This window comes from Euleptes europaea, chromosome 7, assembly GCF_029931775.1.
Source record: "Euleptes europaea isolate rEulEur1 chromosome 7, rEulEur1.hap1, whole genome shotgun sequence".
NCBI classification, from domain to species: Eukaryota; Metazoa; Chordata; class Lepidosauria; order Squamata; family Sphaerodactylidae; genus Euleptes; species Euleptes europaea.
In genome coordinates this window covers 7,959,936-7,977,102 of record NC_079318.1, presented here as the reverse complement: position 1 = coordinate 7,977,102, position 17,167 = coordinate 7,959,936, and the positions used below count along the sequence as shown (strand labels likewise).

The window sequence follows — 17,167 nt, the reverse complement described above, 5'->3', positions numbered from 1 at the left end:
CTGATTTTTTTGATTGGTCCTGGGTGGAGCTGGTGTGTGAGAGGCGAGGGCTGTGAGCATTTAAATTGCAAAGGCTCCTCCTCGCCCTGTGGCTCTTAGTCTGGGGATCCTACAGGGTGGGAGGAAAATCCTGTTATCAGGGCAAAGTAGATCTGTGCGCCCTTTAGGAGTACCGAGTGACTTAAGCATCTCTGTGAGTTAGCAGTAGGGCAAGGAAGCTACAGCAATCAGTTCTTCTCTGGTACAGGAAGAGTGCAGGATACAAAAGGCAGGTTGCTTTCATTCCAGGGCTAAAACACCCCAAAATAATAATAATTAAAAAATACCAGTTATGAAGATAGGAAGAGGGCAAACAAAAGCAAACATAAACTTGCACAAAGGAAATGCAAGCAGATAATTAGAGATGCAAAAATGATTTTGAGGGGCATATCACTAAACACATCAAAACAAACAATAAGAAATTCTTTAAGTATATTAGGAGTAGGAAACTAGCTAGGGAAGTGGTTGGACCATTGGATGACAATGGGAGTAAAGGAACACTAAGGGAGGATAAAGCAATTGCTGAGAAACTAAATGAATTCTTCTCATCTGTCTTCACTGTTGAAGATATAGGGCAGATTTCTTCTCCTGAATAGAGGTTTTGGGGAGGGGAGAATGAGGAACTGGGGTAACTGGGTAACAAGGCAGGAAGTCCTAGATCGTGTAGACAAACTGCAAACTAACAAGTCACAGGGACCAGACGGTATTCATCCTAGAGTTCTTCAAGAACTCAAATGGGAAATTGCTGAACTCCTAACAAAGATATGTAACATGTCCCTTCGATCAGCCTCTGTACCAGAGGTCTGGAGAATGGCCAATGTATCACCCATTTATATATATAAAAAAAGGTTCTGGGGGGACCCAGGAAATTACAGGCCAGTTAGCTTAACGTCTGTTCCAGGTAAATTGATGGAAAACATTATTAAAGATAGAATTGTCAAGCATATAGAAGGGAAAGGCTTGCTGAGCAAAACCCAACATAGCTTCTGTAAAGGTAGGTCCTGTCTCACCTATTAGAGCTTTTTGAAAGTGTCAGTAAGCATGTGAAGAGGAATGAGCCTGTGGACATTGTGTATTTGGATTTCCAAAAGGCTTTTGACAGTCCCCCACCAAAGACTGCTAAGCAAACTTCATAGTCATGGGATAAGAGGACAAGTCCTCTTATGGATTGAGAGCTGGCTGAAAAATAGGAAGCAGAGAGTAGGAATCAATGGTCAGTTCTCCCAATGGAGGGATGTGAGCAGTGGGATCCTTCAGGGATCTGTGTTGGGACTGCTGCTTTTCAACCTGCTCATCAATGACCTGGAGTTGGGCGTGAACAGTGAAGTGGCCAAGTTTGCAGATGACATCAAATTATTTAGGGTGGTTAAAACAAAATTGGACTGTGAAGAGCTCCAAAAGGATCTCTACAAACTGAAAGAATGGGCATTAAAATGGCAAATGAGATTCATTGTGAGCAAGTGTAAAGTGATGCATATTGGGACAAAAAATCCCAACTTCACATATACACTGATGGGATCTGTGCTGGCAGTGACAGACCTAAAAAGGGATCTTGGGGTGGTAGTGGATAGCTCAGTGAAGATGTCAACCCAGTGTGCGGCTGCTGTAAAAAAGGCAAATTCCATGCTGGCCATAATTAGACGAAGAATAGAGAATAAAACTGCTGATATCATACTCCCCTTGTACAAATCCATGGTGAGACCACACTTGGAATACTGAGTACAGTTCTGGTCACACTCCTAAAAAGGATATTACAGAGCTTGAGAAGGTGCAGAAAAGAGCAACCAAAATGATCAGGGGACTAGAGCAACTGCCCTATGAGGAGTGGTTAAAACTCTTGGGGCTGTTTAGCCTGGAAAGAAGGCGGTTAAGGGGAGACATGATAGAGGTCTATAAAATTATTCATGATTTGGAAAGAGTGGACAGGGAGAAGCTTTTCTCCCTCTTTCATAATACTAGAAAGCGGGGTCATCTGCTGAAGCTGGAGGGTGAGAGATTATGCATAGTTAAATTGTGGAACTCCCTGCCCCAAGGTGATGGCTGCCAACTTGGAAGGCTTTAAGAGGGGAGTGGACTGCAGACCAGGGTTAGATGGGATCCAGCCGCTAGATGTGCAGGTCTGGGAGGTACCCATCATCTCCCACACAACTTGGGCTTGGTTGGTCAGAGCACCTGGTCAGGTGAGGAACACTGCCCTTGTACTTGGTAGTCAGCAGGCGGAGACTCTCTATCCCTCTCTCTGAGGAAAGAGTGAGGCTGCAGGGCAAAGGACACATGGAACTATGGAGCAGATCCTGATTCTCTTCTCTTTTCTTCCCACTGGGAGAAGTGTTCCTCCTCCTCCTTCCTGGCATCATTACCCACCTGCAAGAGAGTAACAATCCATTTCTAGGACCTAATCCACAGTTAAAAGCCACTGAATCACAATGTTGTGTCATCCATTACTGACCACAAGCAGCGATTAAACAAATATTTATCAAATACTCAGCATTCAAACTCATCAAAATTTCCATTTTTATATGAAATTCTCCACTTTTAAACTGTGAGTGCCTTGGACTCATTTTGAATCTGAGATGATAGCTGTCAAGTATGGAATCTCATGAGCTGTCAACTGCTAAACCCACCTTGTCGTCTGTTGAATACATCAGAAACTAAAGACCTTTACATGCCTGCTGTCAAACACTGACAAATACTAAATATCTTTATGCATCATTAATCAGGTAGAGTGGAATACTAAGCATTATGTAATTAGTGTTAAAAATTAAATACGTTCACAAGCTAATTATCCAATAGCATGTCTAATGGACGTGTACCAAAAGCTGGAGGTTTGTAGTTCTCATTATTTCCTTCTTGTCAAGTCTTGAGGAACTGTGTCATTTCTAAACTAGATTCTCTGAATTAGCCAAAGGAAAAGCACTAGTCACACTGCAGAGCACCTCTGGCAACATAAGGAAAAAACATTCTCATAAAAGAAAGTACCACCTGGATTGGCTGCTGGCAATCCACACCAGGATTAAGCTACCAGACTGGGTGACAAGACACAGAACTGCATTTATCAAGAGCCACTGTAACTGAGACAACAAAACAGCCTCAAGACAAATTCAACTAGCTGTATTTTTACTCTTGCCTCTCCTATGTTCAGGACATTTTTTTTGTTCCTGAAATCCTTTCCCTTTCTTACAAAGGACTTCTTAGCTAGTGGCATGCACATCATTCAAGACGATGAGACCCCTCAAGGCCCATGGTGGATGCATGGCGGAGGGTATACCCGCACACGAAACCAAATGTACCTGTTTGGAAAACAAGTCAGTAACAACCCACAGTACAGTTTTCCCTTCACTGAGTGGGAGGTCGGTCATGAAATCCATGGCAATCACTTCCCAGGGTCTGGTGGGAATTTCCAGTGGTTGTAACAGTCCTGGGGGCTTGCCTTGGGACCGTTTGACAGTGGCACAAATGAGACAGCTGCGAACAAAGGAATCCACATCAGTACGCATGCCTACCCACCAAAATTGTCTGCGCAGCAAGTGAAGGGTTTTTAGGAAACCAAAGTGCCCTGCCATTTTAGCCCCATGGGCCATTTTAAGGACCTCTCTCCGAAGTATTTTAGGCACGTACAATTTCGAGTCTTTATACCAACAACCACCCTGTTCCAGCAGGCCTGGGGGTAGTGTCTGAGCAGTGGGCTCGGCTAGGCATTGAGTACGAAGGGAATCCAGGAAGGAGTCGGATAGGATCACCCCCCCTGCAGAGGAGGGTGAATCAGGAGCCGTCGGCAGTGGCGACGGAGTGGGGGGGGAACCGGTTGATGTGGGGCGCTGGTGATAGGCGGCGCGGATGGGTCTGGTGAGGGAGTCGGCTCTTTTTTGTCTGACGCTCTGTTGTCCACTGCTTGGGTCTGGGACTGGAGCAGAGTTTGGGACCGAGTCTTTACAGCTAGAACGGGTAGAGCTTCTCTGTGCACCGGGGTGAATAAGGAGTCAGTAGGACGGTTGATCTTTACTGGATATTGGGGAAGCCTGGAAAGAGCATCAGCTAGCACGTTTTGCTTTCCAGGCACATGTTTAAGTACAAAACGGAATTGAGCAAAGAAGTCAGCCCAACGTTGTTGTTTTGCGGATAGTTTGTGGGTCCCCGTGAGGGCCTCTAGATTTTTGTGATCAGTCCAGACTTCAAAGGGGACCCTGGAACCCTCCAGAAATTGCCTTCATGAAGTGAGGGCATGATGGACGGCTGCCGCCTCCTTTTCCCAAATTGGCCAGTTCAGTTGAGCGTGCGCAAATTTCTTCGAAAGTAAGCACAGGGTTGAAGAAGACCATCAGACCCCCTCTGCAGAAGAGCCCCCCCCCCCATGGCCACATCAGACGCATCTACTTGCACAACAAACATTTGGTTTGGGTCAGGGTGTTGCAGTACAGGTTCAGAAGTGAAAAGCTGCTTGAGAGTTGCAAAAGCAGTTTGACATTGCTCAGTCCAATGCACCTTGGTGGTGGGTAACGTAGCAGAGACCCCTTTATCCTTAGTTTTAAGAAGGTTGGTGATTGGTAGTGCCACTTGAGCAAAGTTGGGAATGAAACCACGGTAGAAATTGGCAAAGCCTAGAAACTGTTGCACTTGTTTGCGGGTGGAGGGAGGAGCCCAATCAAGTACAGATTGTACTTTGGCAGGGTCCATACAGAGGCCCTGATGGGAAATTATGTATCCCAAAAAAGTTAATTGTTCTTGGTGGAACTCGCACTTAGATAACTTTGCATAGAGTTGATTATTACGGAGACATTGTAACACTTCTCTGACCAGAGTAATGTGTTCATCCATGGATTTAGAATAAATAAGGATATCATCAAGATATCCACGCCCCGATATAATAAATCATGGAGGATCTCGTTAATGAGTTGCATGAAGACCCCTGGGGCCCCTTTTAATCCAAAAGGCATCACGAAAAATTCATACATTCTGAAGCAGCTAGAGAAGGCTGTGAGGGGTTCGTCCCCATCACGAATCCGGACCCAGTAATAAGCCTCAATCAAGTCCAATTTGGTGAAAATGCGCCCCTCTCGTAATTGCCCCAAGATATCTGAAATCAACGGTATGGGGTAGGCATTGGTTTGGGTAACTGCATTGAGTTTTCGGAAGTCAATACACAAACGCAAGTCACCCTCCTTTTTATGGACAAAGAAAGCAGGGGCTGAGTTGGGGGCGGTTGACGGTCGAATGAACCCTCGAGCAAGATTTTTATCCAAAAAGTCTCGCAACACAGCACGTTCGGAAACGCTCATAGGGTAAATCTTGCTTTTAGCCAAAGTGCAGTCTTTCACTACTTCGATTGCACAGTCCGTGGTACGGTGGGGGGGCAAGGCATCGCATTCTTTTACATCAAAAACGTCTTCAAAGTCTTGGTATACTTCAGGTAATGGGGTTGGCAACAAAGTATCGGGGGTTAAGGCTGGACTGGGTGGAGGTACAACCGCGACCTCATGCTGGTGCTGTTCACATTTAGGGTTAGTAAACGTAATTGTGTCAGCCTCCCAGTCTATGTAGGGACTGTGTCCTTTGAGCCAATTAATCCCCAAAACAACTTCGTATCGGATGGGAGCTATGGTAAGGTCTATTTGCTCCCAATGGGAACCGATACCCATCGCTACCCCCCGTGTGCAACGGTTGACTGGCCCCCCTCTAAAATGGCTACCGTCCATTTGAGCGAATTGGACGGGAGCCAGTAGGTCTTCGGACTTGACTTTTAGGGCTGCAAACTTGGCCTCATTGATTAAAGTGCGTCCGCAGCCGGAGTCTATGAGTGCCTTGACACGTATTTGGGGGGGCCTTTTTATAGTGTTGTAACACTATGTCCACATAAACAGTGTTTTCAACTTCACTCACCATAACAGGAGCCTTGGGTTTTGCAGGAGATTCCACAGGGGTCTGTGGGGACGCTCCACTCACCACAGACCATACCCGTTTTTTGACAGGTCAAGAGGGGATTCCAGATTTAGGGCTGGAGAATTCCATTGATTATCCTCGTTGGAATAGGAGAGCTGTCCCCCACTGGGGCACTTGTAATCCAGGACCCTACGGGGTCGATTGGTGCTGGAAGGTTAGACGATTCTCTGACGTGAAGTGCAGAGGGTGTGGGTCGTCCCGGTGCTGCGCTGCGGGTGCCTCTGCGGTGAGGTCGTCCCCGAGCTCGAGGCGGTACGCTTGGTCAAGTGGGTTCAGGACATTGAGGACAAGCCGCTGCAAAGTGGCCCATTCTACCTCAAACAAGACAGGCCCCTCTCTAGAATCGAGACTCGCGGTCCAGAGGGAGTCGGGTTGGTCTCCGCGGGTTGGGAGTCGAAGGTTTGGTGGGCGGCTTTTGTCCGCCCTTCTCCTTGGTTCTATTTCGGACTAGCAAAACGAATCGCCGGCGGCTTTCAACTTCCTCAGCCAGTAAAATCCAATCTTCAAGGGTATCCGGGTCGCCCCGCATATAAGACCAGTTCAAAATGTTTATCCTTCCCTTTTTTCCCTTCTGTATTCCCCCAATTTTATAAATAAATAAATATAACAATGGAAAAAAATGTCCGGGTGTAAGGCTTCACAAAAGTAGTGGATAAGGGTAGCTTCAGGCCAGTCCACTACCTTACTCGTGAGTCGTTGGAATTCATCTGCAAATTCCCGAACTGGGGAGGAGCCTTGTCTGAGTTGTAAAAGTTCCGCTTTGGCTCTTTCTCCCATGAAGGGATCTTCAAAGCGCTGTCGCAAGGCGAACATAAAATTGTTGAGGGAGCGAATGGAGCGGGACTGCATATCAAACTGGAGAATCATCCAGTCGGCCGCTTTTTCCGTTAACAGGGAGGCAACGAAACGGACGCGGCTATCTTCGGTAAGGAAGAATTGTCTTTGTTCCCTCATATAACTATCCACATGATGCAAAAAAACGGGGTAAGGTTTCAACAGAGCCGTCATAAGTAACCCTCAGTTTTGGCGGCTTCCCTGGCATTGGGGGTACAGGCGGGTATCCAGGAACAGGGGCTCCTGGTAATCCCGGTGCACCCGGTGCCACCGGTAAAGCAGGTGCAACAGGCACTCTGCTGGGCGCTGCGGGCCCTCCGCCCAGAACTACGGGTCCTCCACCGGGAGCTGCGGGGCCTCCGCCTGGAACTACGGGTCCTCCACCAGGAGTGACGGGACCCCAGCCAGGAGCTGCGGGGCCTCCACCAAGAGGAACCACCGGCGCAGCTGGTTGTTGTGGTTGCGGTGGCTGCTGCGGTGTCACGGGAGCGGGGGCAACGGGCGCAGCTTGAGCCCGGTGCAACTGGTCGTTGTCCCTGAGTACTAAGGTCAGTTGATCCTGCAAGAGTGCTACCTGTTCCATAAGATCCAGATTTTGGTTACGTAGCAAAAATACCTCATCGCCAGTGCCGCCAGTCCGGCGGGGCTGGCTGACCCGTAAATTAGCGGCCCAGAGAGATTCCCCACCATATAAATCCTCCTTGTCGGAATTGTCTGGTCTCTCGGGCAAAGTCCCCGCCAACCTGCGGGAGCGTTGAACGTTATGAGACGGGATGAAAGACAGGGAGAACAGGGGTAATTCATAGCCCCCGGGCTGTCGGGAGCCCGCGCCGCGCCCGTTCGACGGCTAAGCATTCCTTCTCCTCCTGCTCTGCCCGAGCTTTTGCAGCGGCTTTAGCCGCTGTCCGTGCTTGCTCCTCCGTTTCCTTGCACTCAGGCAGGACCTGGTCGGCTGCCAGTTTGGCGGTCAGTGCCGTGGTAATGAGTGGAAGGGCCTCCTGTTCCAAAGTGTAGAGGAGCTTAGCGCGATCTGGCAGGTCCAACATCGGTTGGATCTGTACCGCCAAGGCCGCCGCATCTGCACCGAAGTCAGGGGTGAGATGTTTTGTAAGTTCTGCCACTGAAATAGTGGCCGCAGTGTGGCCCTGGAAGAGGGCAGTCACCCGTGTGGCTACCGCTTTTGCTTCCGCTTGGCAGAGCTCGGGGGTGGTGTGACCGGGGTCGCCATGTCAGCAGAACGGATTGGGACCGCTGTCAAAGTTGGTTGCATTTCACAAGTAGTGAGTCCGGCCAACAGGCTAGTCAACAGTTGTAAATCCTCAGCCGCCAATCGAGCATCGTCCACTAACCGGTCAAGGGTCTGGAGGTCTTGGCAGGTGCTGGTATCCGCAATGTCAGATGTCCAGGGGACCGTTGCGGCCAGGGAACGCCACTGAGCCCGAACAAGTCCAGTCAAGCGATTGACTTCTGCATCGGTTCAATGTAGCTCAGCTATAACATCCCGTACGAGTTCGGGGTCATCAGTCGGTGTTCCCAACGGAAGGGACCACGGATAGAAGCCTTCCAGGGCTCCTAGCAGGAACCCGCCACCCGGGGATCAGATCCACCGGGCCCGGGGCGAACCACACGGGGCTCCAGCCACGGGTAGATCACTCGGAGAGCACTGTCCTTGCTCCCATCCGAGTGGCAGGCGAACCCTCCGGGGCTCCAGCCTGACAGGTGAAAGATGTGATTGCTGTCTTAATGTCAGCACTTGCCCTATCGAGAACCACTAACCACAGCAGGATACGAAGTTGTCCAAAGAAGTTGGTTTAATGGTAGCATAGGTAAGCATAGCATAGAGAACCCAAGACAGCAATGGAGGAAACTGGCATGAACTTGATAATATAAAGCATTGCAAAAAGCACTCAGCAGTACAGTCTCAAGAGATTATTTCGAACACATTACAAACAGTACAGAGGCGCCGTTGCTCCCACGGACATCTGCAGGCTTCAAAGAGAGCAGGAATGCAAAACAATCCTTGAGGAAGAGTCGGTGAGAAAACGGAACCAATTGAAACACAGATTAGAAGATACCCTGCTCTCTGTGCTGCATCTTTGGTCAGCAAATGGATACTTCTCAGTAATACTTCTCGAGGGGCACTGTGAAAACAGAAGTCAATCCTAAATTCAATAGCATTCCACAGAGAAGGAAGCTGTATGTATGTCTGAACCCACTTAAGGGATTTATGGAGTGCAATGTCATGAGCTTTGAAATATATATAGCTATAAACCCAACAGTAGCCACATTATAGATAGCACTTTGAAGCACAATTTCATATACCCCTGGGGGGGGGGGGGCATGTAATGAACAGGCTACCAGCACCTGATACAATTTCCAGATAGTTTTAAAACGACGACTGAATCAGAGCTATACTGTATGTGGAGCTGGTGTCAAAGGAAAATGGCATGATGTAGCCACTGGTGTTGTATTATAAAATTCTAGGCAGATGAAGCTGGTGAAAACCAGTCTGATCTTCACTGCTACATCTGGCATGCTAACATGAAATCCCTCACTACTCTTATCCCTTGTCAAAGTGGCGAAATTAATGCACGCTGTCTTTTCACATCAAAAAAAGTATTAAAATTAGACGTTCACTACAAAAAATCAGCTGAGATCATACAGTTTTTATCCTATGAAATAGCCTATTACAGCATGAGCCAGTGATAATTTCAAAAAGTTTTCATTTACATTGCATTTCTTGCTTCCCACCAAGATCTGAATAGGCGCTGTATTATTTTTCAACATAAACTAGCTTAAATGGCCTTTAAAAAGGATTAGAGAAATTTATGGAGGCCAGGTCTATAAATGATGATTAGCCCATCACAGTTAAGTGGAACTTTCATGTATGAGGTTAATATACTTCTGAAAATTAGATGTTAGGGACAAAACAACCGAGGAGAGAGATCATCTTTATTCATTGCTTGAGCTCTGGCAGACCACTGTGAAAGAGAGGATGCTGCATCAAATGAATCTTGGTCTTATCCAGCAATTCATGTTGCCACAGTTGACAGAACAGACTAGTTATAAATTGTGTAGAATATTGTCTTTAATAAATAGGTCTCATGCCACAACATAGCAACATTGTAATTAATTTATTTCCCCTTATGTATAGAACCTTTAGAAAGTTCATGGGCTCTTCAAACAACTGTGATGAGAGCCCAGGTATTTGGGCTGAATTATTTCCACATATTCAAGTCTTGTATTCCTGAGACAAAAAGGGAAATGCACAGTGAGTGGGAATAATTAGCATATCTGCGTTATGTATCAAAATAAAACAGTGCCACATTCTGAATCTGGAGTTTATTATTCTGGTGCTGACTAATCAGATCCGTGCTGATGACAATAGCTAATGACAATGTGTAACAGGAAACAAAATGCTTGAAAAAATTTAAACAGAATGAGTTTTGTTTTTAAAATGAGAATGAGGAAAGACATTTATATGCTCTCTGCAGATAAGAACATAAGAAGAGTCCTGCTGGATGACAGCAAAGATTATAAGCTGCCATATTAATGCAGGGTGGAGATTCTTTGGCTACTCATTCTGCTCCAAGGTATCTTGTACCGGAACTTCTTCCTTGGGCCAGTCACATGCTCTCAGCTTTATCTACCTCACATGGTTGCTGTGAGGATAAAATGGAGGAGGGAACGATGTAGAGGCTACTTTGGGTCCTCATTGGGGAGAAAGGTGGGGTATAAATGTAATAAACAAAAAAAATAAAAAATAATAAAAAATATCCAGCCCAGCTTTCTGTTTCTAGTAGTGGCCAAACAGTTGCCTCACAACCAAATATGCCAGCAAGCTGACTTGGTGAGGGGGGGGGGGAGGAGGGATTTATTATACCTAACCTGCGTTCCCCTCTTACTTGGGATTGCCAGGGGGCCCCCATCTAACACACCATCAGGCACAAAAGGCATAATTAGCAGGGTTGCAAAGGTGTCTGTCCCTGGTTGCCTGTCCCCAGTATCTGATACTCAGAGACATTGAGGACACAAGGTTGAATATGTAAGCATTATGGCAAATAACATATCACTCTTATTTCGAGTGTTGTGCTGCATATTTGCCTATCTAGGGAGGGTCAAGTAGTGTGTTCGAAGAGCAATATAAATATGTCTAATGGTGAGAATGTTCTAACTTTTGTCAAGCCTGTTTGTTTCACCTTTTGCTGCCTCAGTGCCACCCCCCCCCCACCCCCTTTATCTCTAGATCTCCTTTTTAGGTAGAATCACATAGACAATCCTGGACTATCAGATATTACATACTGAACAGGATGCTGTAATAACAATATATAACCATTCAAATTTAGCTTTATAATGATGTTGCTGGAGTAATTAAGGAAGCATTGCTGTCAGTAATAACCATCACCTCACCTCCTTTGGTTAAAATGCCTGAAAAATTGGGAAAAGGACAGTGTTTTTTGATGCTGCTTGAAATGTACATGAAAAGCACACCTGCTTTTTGCTCAGTCCTTATTTCTTTTGCATACTGATTTAGCTGAAAGGATTACATCTACCTGAACCACTATAATACATGACTTGCACACAAACATGATATATAGGAACAAAATCAATATATCCTTAGCTACTGTGCACCTTTACAAATGAATCAGTTTTATTTGTGTTGAACTACAGCCATAAAAAAGCAGCAGGGTGAGGGGGGAAAGGGATGTAGAATATAGAAACAATAGTAATTTATGACATAGAGACGGTAGCGTTAAGAAATACATATCTATTCCAGGTCAATTCAAGTCACAGTTTATATTCTGAAAACCATTGGCTTGCATAGGCAGCAGAAGAGAGCAAATAATTCAGGTGACTGATACAGCATAAAAAGGAAAGTAGAATTATTCTCTGTGCCAGATACCAGATTTCAGAAGACTGATCATAATTCATATTCTCTGAAGCAGTACAGCAAACATAGCGACCACATATATTTAATATATCTCTCCATCACATACTAGCTACATTATTTTCTTCTGTGTGTAAAGTGCCGTCAAGTCGCAGCCGACTAATGGCAACCCCTTTTTGGGGTTTTCATGGCAAGAGACTAACAGAGGTGGTTTGCCAGTGCCTTCCTCTGCGCAGCAACCCTGGTATTCCTTGGTGGTCTCCCATCCAAATACTAACCAGGGCTGACCCTGCTTAGCTTTTGAGATCTGACGAGATCAGGCTAGCCTGGGCCATCCAGGTCAGGCATTATTTTCTTACCATTCTCTTCAATATTTCTTTCTGAAAATTTTGGCTGGGGCGGTATATAAAAAGAATATAATATGTAGTACAGTAAAATGTAAAGCCAATATATCAGACTTTCATTAAACGTGGCATGATTTTATTTCATACACAAATGAGAAAGATATTCAGTATGCATCTAAGCCATTCCAAAGATTATGGAAGAAGAATTAAAGTTAAAAATATAATGATATTTCCCCCCCTCTGCTTTTCATTTTAACTTTTTTCTTTTCTCTCTCTCTTTCGAATTACCTATGCCATTAAAGTATTCCTCTCATATCTGTAATTGTAAAATATGTCAGCAATGCTGATTCTATAAATTTAGGCAGTTCATGAGAGGGAGGGCATCTTGGCCATCTTCTGGGCATGGAGTAGGGGTCGCTGGGGGTGTGGGGGGGAGGTAGTTGTGAATTTCCTGCATTGTGCAGGGGGTTGGACTAGATGGCCCTCGTGGTCCCTTCCAACTCTATGGTTTTATGTACCAAATGTTAAGCCCTCGATCAATAATGATTTAACTGTAGTTATGTTTTGTGGTTTTGGGGGTTTTTTGTTGGTGGCTGGTGTTGTTCTATTGATGTTGTTATTTTATTGGGGGGTTTTTGGGACTGTATTTTGTTAATAAAAATATTTTTTAAAAAAACAAAAAACAAAGGGTTGAAAATCCCTTATCTAGACTGCTTGGGACCAGAAGTAGTCCATATTTCAGATCTTTCTGTATTTTGGAATATTGCATATACCTAATGAGATATCTTGGGGATGGGACCCAAGTCTAAACAGGAAATTATGTTTTATATACAGTTTATACTCATAGCCTGAATGTAATTTTAAACAATATTTTAAATAATTTTGTGTACGTTGAACCATCAGAAAGCAAACTAGCATGCTGCTGAGGGCCTGTGAGTAATGCCTACATGCCAGTTCAAAAAGTCTGGCTTTTGGGTCAGTCCGAATATTGGATGTCCGGATAAGGGATACGCAACCTGTAGTGCTTTGTCTGACTGGGAGTACAGGTTTTTAGGACATTAACATAGAACCCATATATAGATACAAGGACTCCTTGTTTATTCTGCATTACTGGATTGTTTAAAACAACCATGTTTTATTTATGTTTTTATTTTAAACTTCAGTGAGTACAAAAGTGTAACCACCCCTACCATCTCAGTTCTTAGTTTCACTGTAGGGGTGCCATGTGGGACCTGCAAAACTAATTCTAAAGAATAATTCTGAATAGTCACCAATTTGGCAGTATCTGTCCAACCTTGCATCTTTGCACCTATGCCAATGGGTGCAGCATGTTTTCCCATGAAAATCTTGTGGGTAGATGGAGTCATATTGCGGCCCCTAGATTTGGCAACATTTAAAATTATAATTGGTTGTCTGAAAGGCTTAAAGCCTTGTTGCAATACCCCAATTTTTCTGGTTGAGTGAACCTCTATGCATATTAAATTTGTCACCTGTTCTGTATTGTCATTATCTTCAGCATAATTCGGGAGTAGGTGTTTCTTTTTACAATATATCCATAAACAACTATTAAATGACATCAGTTAATTCTTCTACTGGCAGCAGGCCATGATTATTTGTCATTTTACCACCTCAAAGTCATTTCGAATAATTTTTTTAACCCATGAAAAAGCTACAAGTGCTTTTGTCTTTTCCCATGACCGGGCATAATCAATGTGCATACGAAATGCATGAGAGAAAATCAATGGAACTTTCATTGTGAGAGTATGAAGCCTAACCCTTAGGGTTGCCACCATTTGCATACAAAGTAGATAGATTGGCTAGAAAAGATGGCGCTGAGTTAAGACGTGCCTGCTGCAGCTCTCCGTAGCTCTCCGCAAGATAAGTTTATTTTGCCTTCACCTGTTTTTTTATCTGGCTTACTCTCTGTGCTGAGAAGCGGCTCTTAATCTAGACTAAGGGAGTTTGTTATCACCACAAACCAAGGGAGTAGACCTTTTTAGGTTATTTCTGTGGCATTACATCAGTAAAGACCTCCGTTCACCATCTCATAAAGAAACCTCAAGCCTTAACTTTAATTACTAAGCCGCTGAGTCCTTTAGCACTATTCTGCTGAAACCTTAACTCAGTCAGGCTGCCCTTTGTTTACAAGCCCGCTTCAGTTTCCTATAAACAGATGAGGTGACCTTGCCTAATTACTGGGAAGATTGTTAGAACAGATAATGGGCGCTAACAAGCGGGCGCATGACTCTGAAGACTTCTGTTCTCCCCCTGCTCATAAACAGAAGAAAATGGAAGATTCTTTTGTGTCAGGGAAAAAGTTATTATACCATGTTCCTGCCTCTAATCGGTTCACTCCCCTAGCTGTTTGCTCACTCGGTCCTCCAGTCAAAATACCTAATGCACAGGATGACCCTGTTGCGCACACGGTTGCCAGCTCTGGGTTGGGCAATACCTGGAGATTTGGGGGCAGAGCCTGAGGAGGGCGGAGTTTGGAGAGGGGAGGGACTTCGATGCCATAGAGTTCAATTGCCAAAGCAGTCATTTTCTCCAGGTGAATGGATCTCTATCGGCTAGACATCAGTTGTAATAGCAGGAGATCTCTGGCTACCACCTGGAGGTTAGAACAACTCTAGTACTGGGCTCAAACAAACAAAATCAAACAATGCACAAGCAAACTATGCAAACATATATTGTGAAACTTATACATCTACAAACAAGTGAAAACGTAAGTGAAAAATATATACAAGTGTATCCAAAATGGAAAATGAAAAGTCTCTTTCAAGGTAAGTCTCTTTCAAAATAAGGGAAAGTCTTATCTCTAGGTGTTTCTTAAAGGAATAACACGAGGAAAGCTGGACATGAGATGGAAAAGTCAACAGTAACGCCGTCCGGATGTTCACTAGCGTTTTCACTGCAAAATTGCAGCTTCATCAGCTGGCATCTTCATAAATAATAAATCATTTATCTATAAAGTATAATCAATATTAATAAAAATATTATATTATCTTAAAAATTGCATACAAAACTATTGTATTCCTTGTACATTAAAAATATATATTAAGAAAGACACCTTTGTAGATGCAATAATAGCAATGTAATAAAATATTTAGTCTGACTGCACCAGAAGGCTGCTCAAAATGGCTGTGGTTAAGATTGCATAGAAAGTGCTACCAAATTTAATAGAGAGATCAGTGGCAAAGGATAAATTCTGAAAATACTTACTAACTGCTTATAAATAACAAGAAAGGTCTAATTCATTATTAAGGCCAAAAGGAAAATATGATTTGAATAAATAAATGAACTTACTTTCCTGTCTCAGCAATATTTTTTGCACATTATCCACATCAAAAGTAAATAACAAAAAATCTGAGGTCATTTTCATTATGTTGCTTTTCTATAAAATGTAAAGTCAAGGGTGCCTCTAAATTTCGGGACCTGGTCCTGGACTTATGCCCGCCGATGCGCAATTTGACTGCACTTAAAGTGCTGCCTACGTAGAGTAGACCACATTTACAGGTGACGCAATATACCACTCGGCTCGTGGAACAGTTGGAAAAATGTGTAATTTTAAATTTGAAGTCCGAAGTAGTTGAAGCAAACTCCTTCACTGGAAGGCTTAACGGACACATTGAACACGAGCCGCAAGGGAAATGGCCAACAGTTGTAGGAGGCGATCGTCTAGCTACAATATCTGAATGAACCAACTTATCTCTTAAAGAGATATTCCTCTTTAAACCAAAGAGGGGTGGAACGGAACAGCCTGGAATAGTAGTGAGCAAATGCCAATGCTTCTTAATTATTTGCTGGATGGCATTCAAATGACGGCTGTAAGTTAGAGCACAAAAGACTCTCCTATCAATGTTGGTTTTGGTATTTTCAAGCATAGACTTACGGTTCCTCATATCAGTTTTTAATTTAGCCGTGGCTATGATGTGGCCGGGATATCCTCTGTCAACCAGATCTCTTTTGAGGTTCCTGGCGGCATTTTCAAAGTCCAAAGGTGTAGTAGAGTTTCTTACTCGATCTTTCTGACACCATTCTTGAGAACAACATATTTAGATACGGTACTGATTTTTATATTCAGATTAAAGGGGTTGCCATGGGCGCTTCTTGCGCCCCGGCTGTTGCCAATCTTTATATGGTAAATTTTGAACAGAAATATATTTTCAATCATAATCCTTTTAAGGATGATATTCTTTTGTACCAACGTTTTGTAGACGATCTCCTGTTCTTATTTAAATCTTCTGACTCCTTTAATAAATTTGCCCAGTGGATCAACACCTTAGATCCTCATTTGCAGTTTTCTGGTACTTGTAATCCTACATAGATTCAATTTCTTGACTTGGAACTTTATGTTGATTGCACTAGATCTCTTGCTTTTAAACCGTATAATAAACCCATGTCCCGCAATTCTGGTTTACATTATTCTTCTTTTCATCCTTTGCATTTGAAAAACAACTTACCTTTCAGTCAATTTATTCGCCTCAAAATGAACTCTACTACACCTTTGGACTTTGAAAATGCCGCCAATGCAATCTTAACCACAGCCATTTTGAGCAGCCTTCTGGCGCAGTCAGACTAAATATTTTCATTACATTGCTATTATTGCATCTACAAAGGCATGTCTTTCTTAATATATATTTTTAATGTACAAGGAATACAATAGTTTTGTATGTAGATTTTAAGATAATATAATATTTTTATTAATATTGATTATACTTTATAGATAAATGATTTATTATTTATGAAGATGCCAGCTGATGAAGCTGCAATTTTGCAGTGAAAACGCTAGTGAACATCCGGACGGCGTTACTGTTGACTTTTCCATCTCATGTCCAGCTTTCCTCGTGTTATTCCTTTAAGAAACACCTAGAGATAAGACTTTCCCTTATTTTGAAAGAGACTTACCTTGAAAGAGACTTTTCATTTTCCATTTTGGATACACTTGTATATATTTTTCACTTACGTTTTCACTTGTTTGTAGATGTATAAGTTTCACAATATATGTTTGCATAGTTTGCTTGTGCATTGTTTGATTTTGTTTGTTTGAGCCCAGTACTAGAGTTGTTCTAACTATCCTGGTAGTACTTGTGCATAATTTTTCCAGACCACCTGGAGGTTGGCA

At 43.7% G+C, this 17,167-nt stretch overlaps 1 protein-coding gene across 2 annotated transcripts in view; it reads right to left on the bottom strand.

Moving 5' to 3' along the window:
- GRM1 (glutamate metabotropic receptor 1) overlaps positions 1-17,167 on the bottom strand; it is a 350,797-nt gene that overhangs the window by 77,076 nt on the left and 256,554 nt on the right. The window lies entirely within an intron of this gene.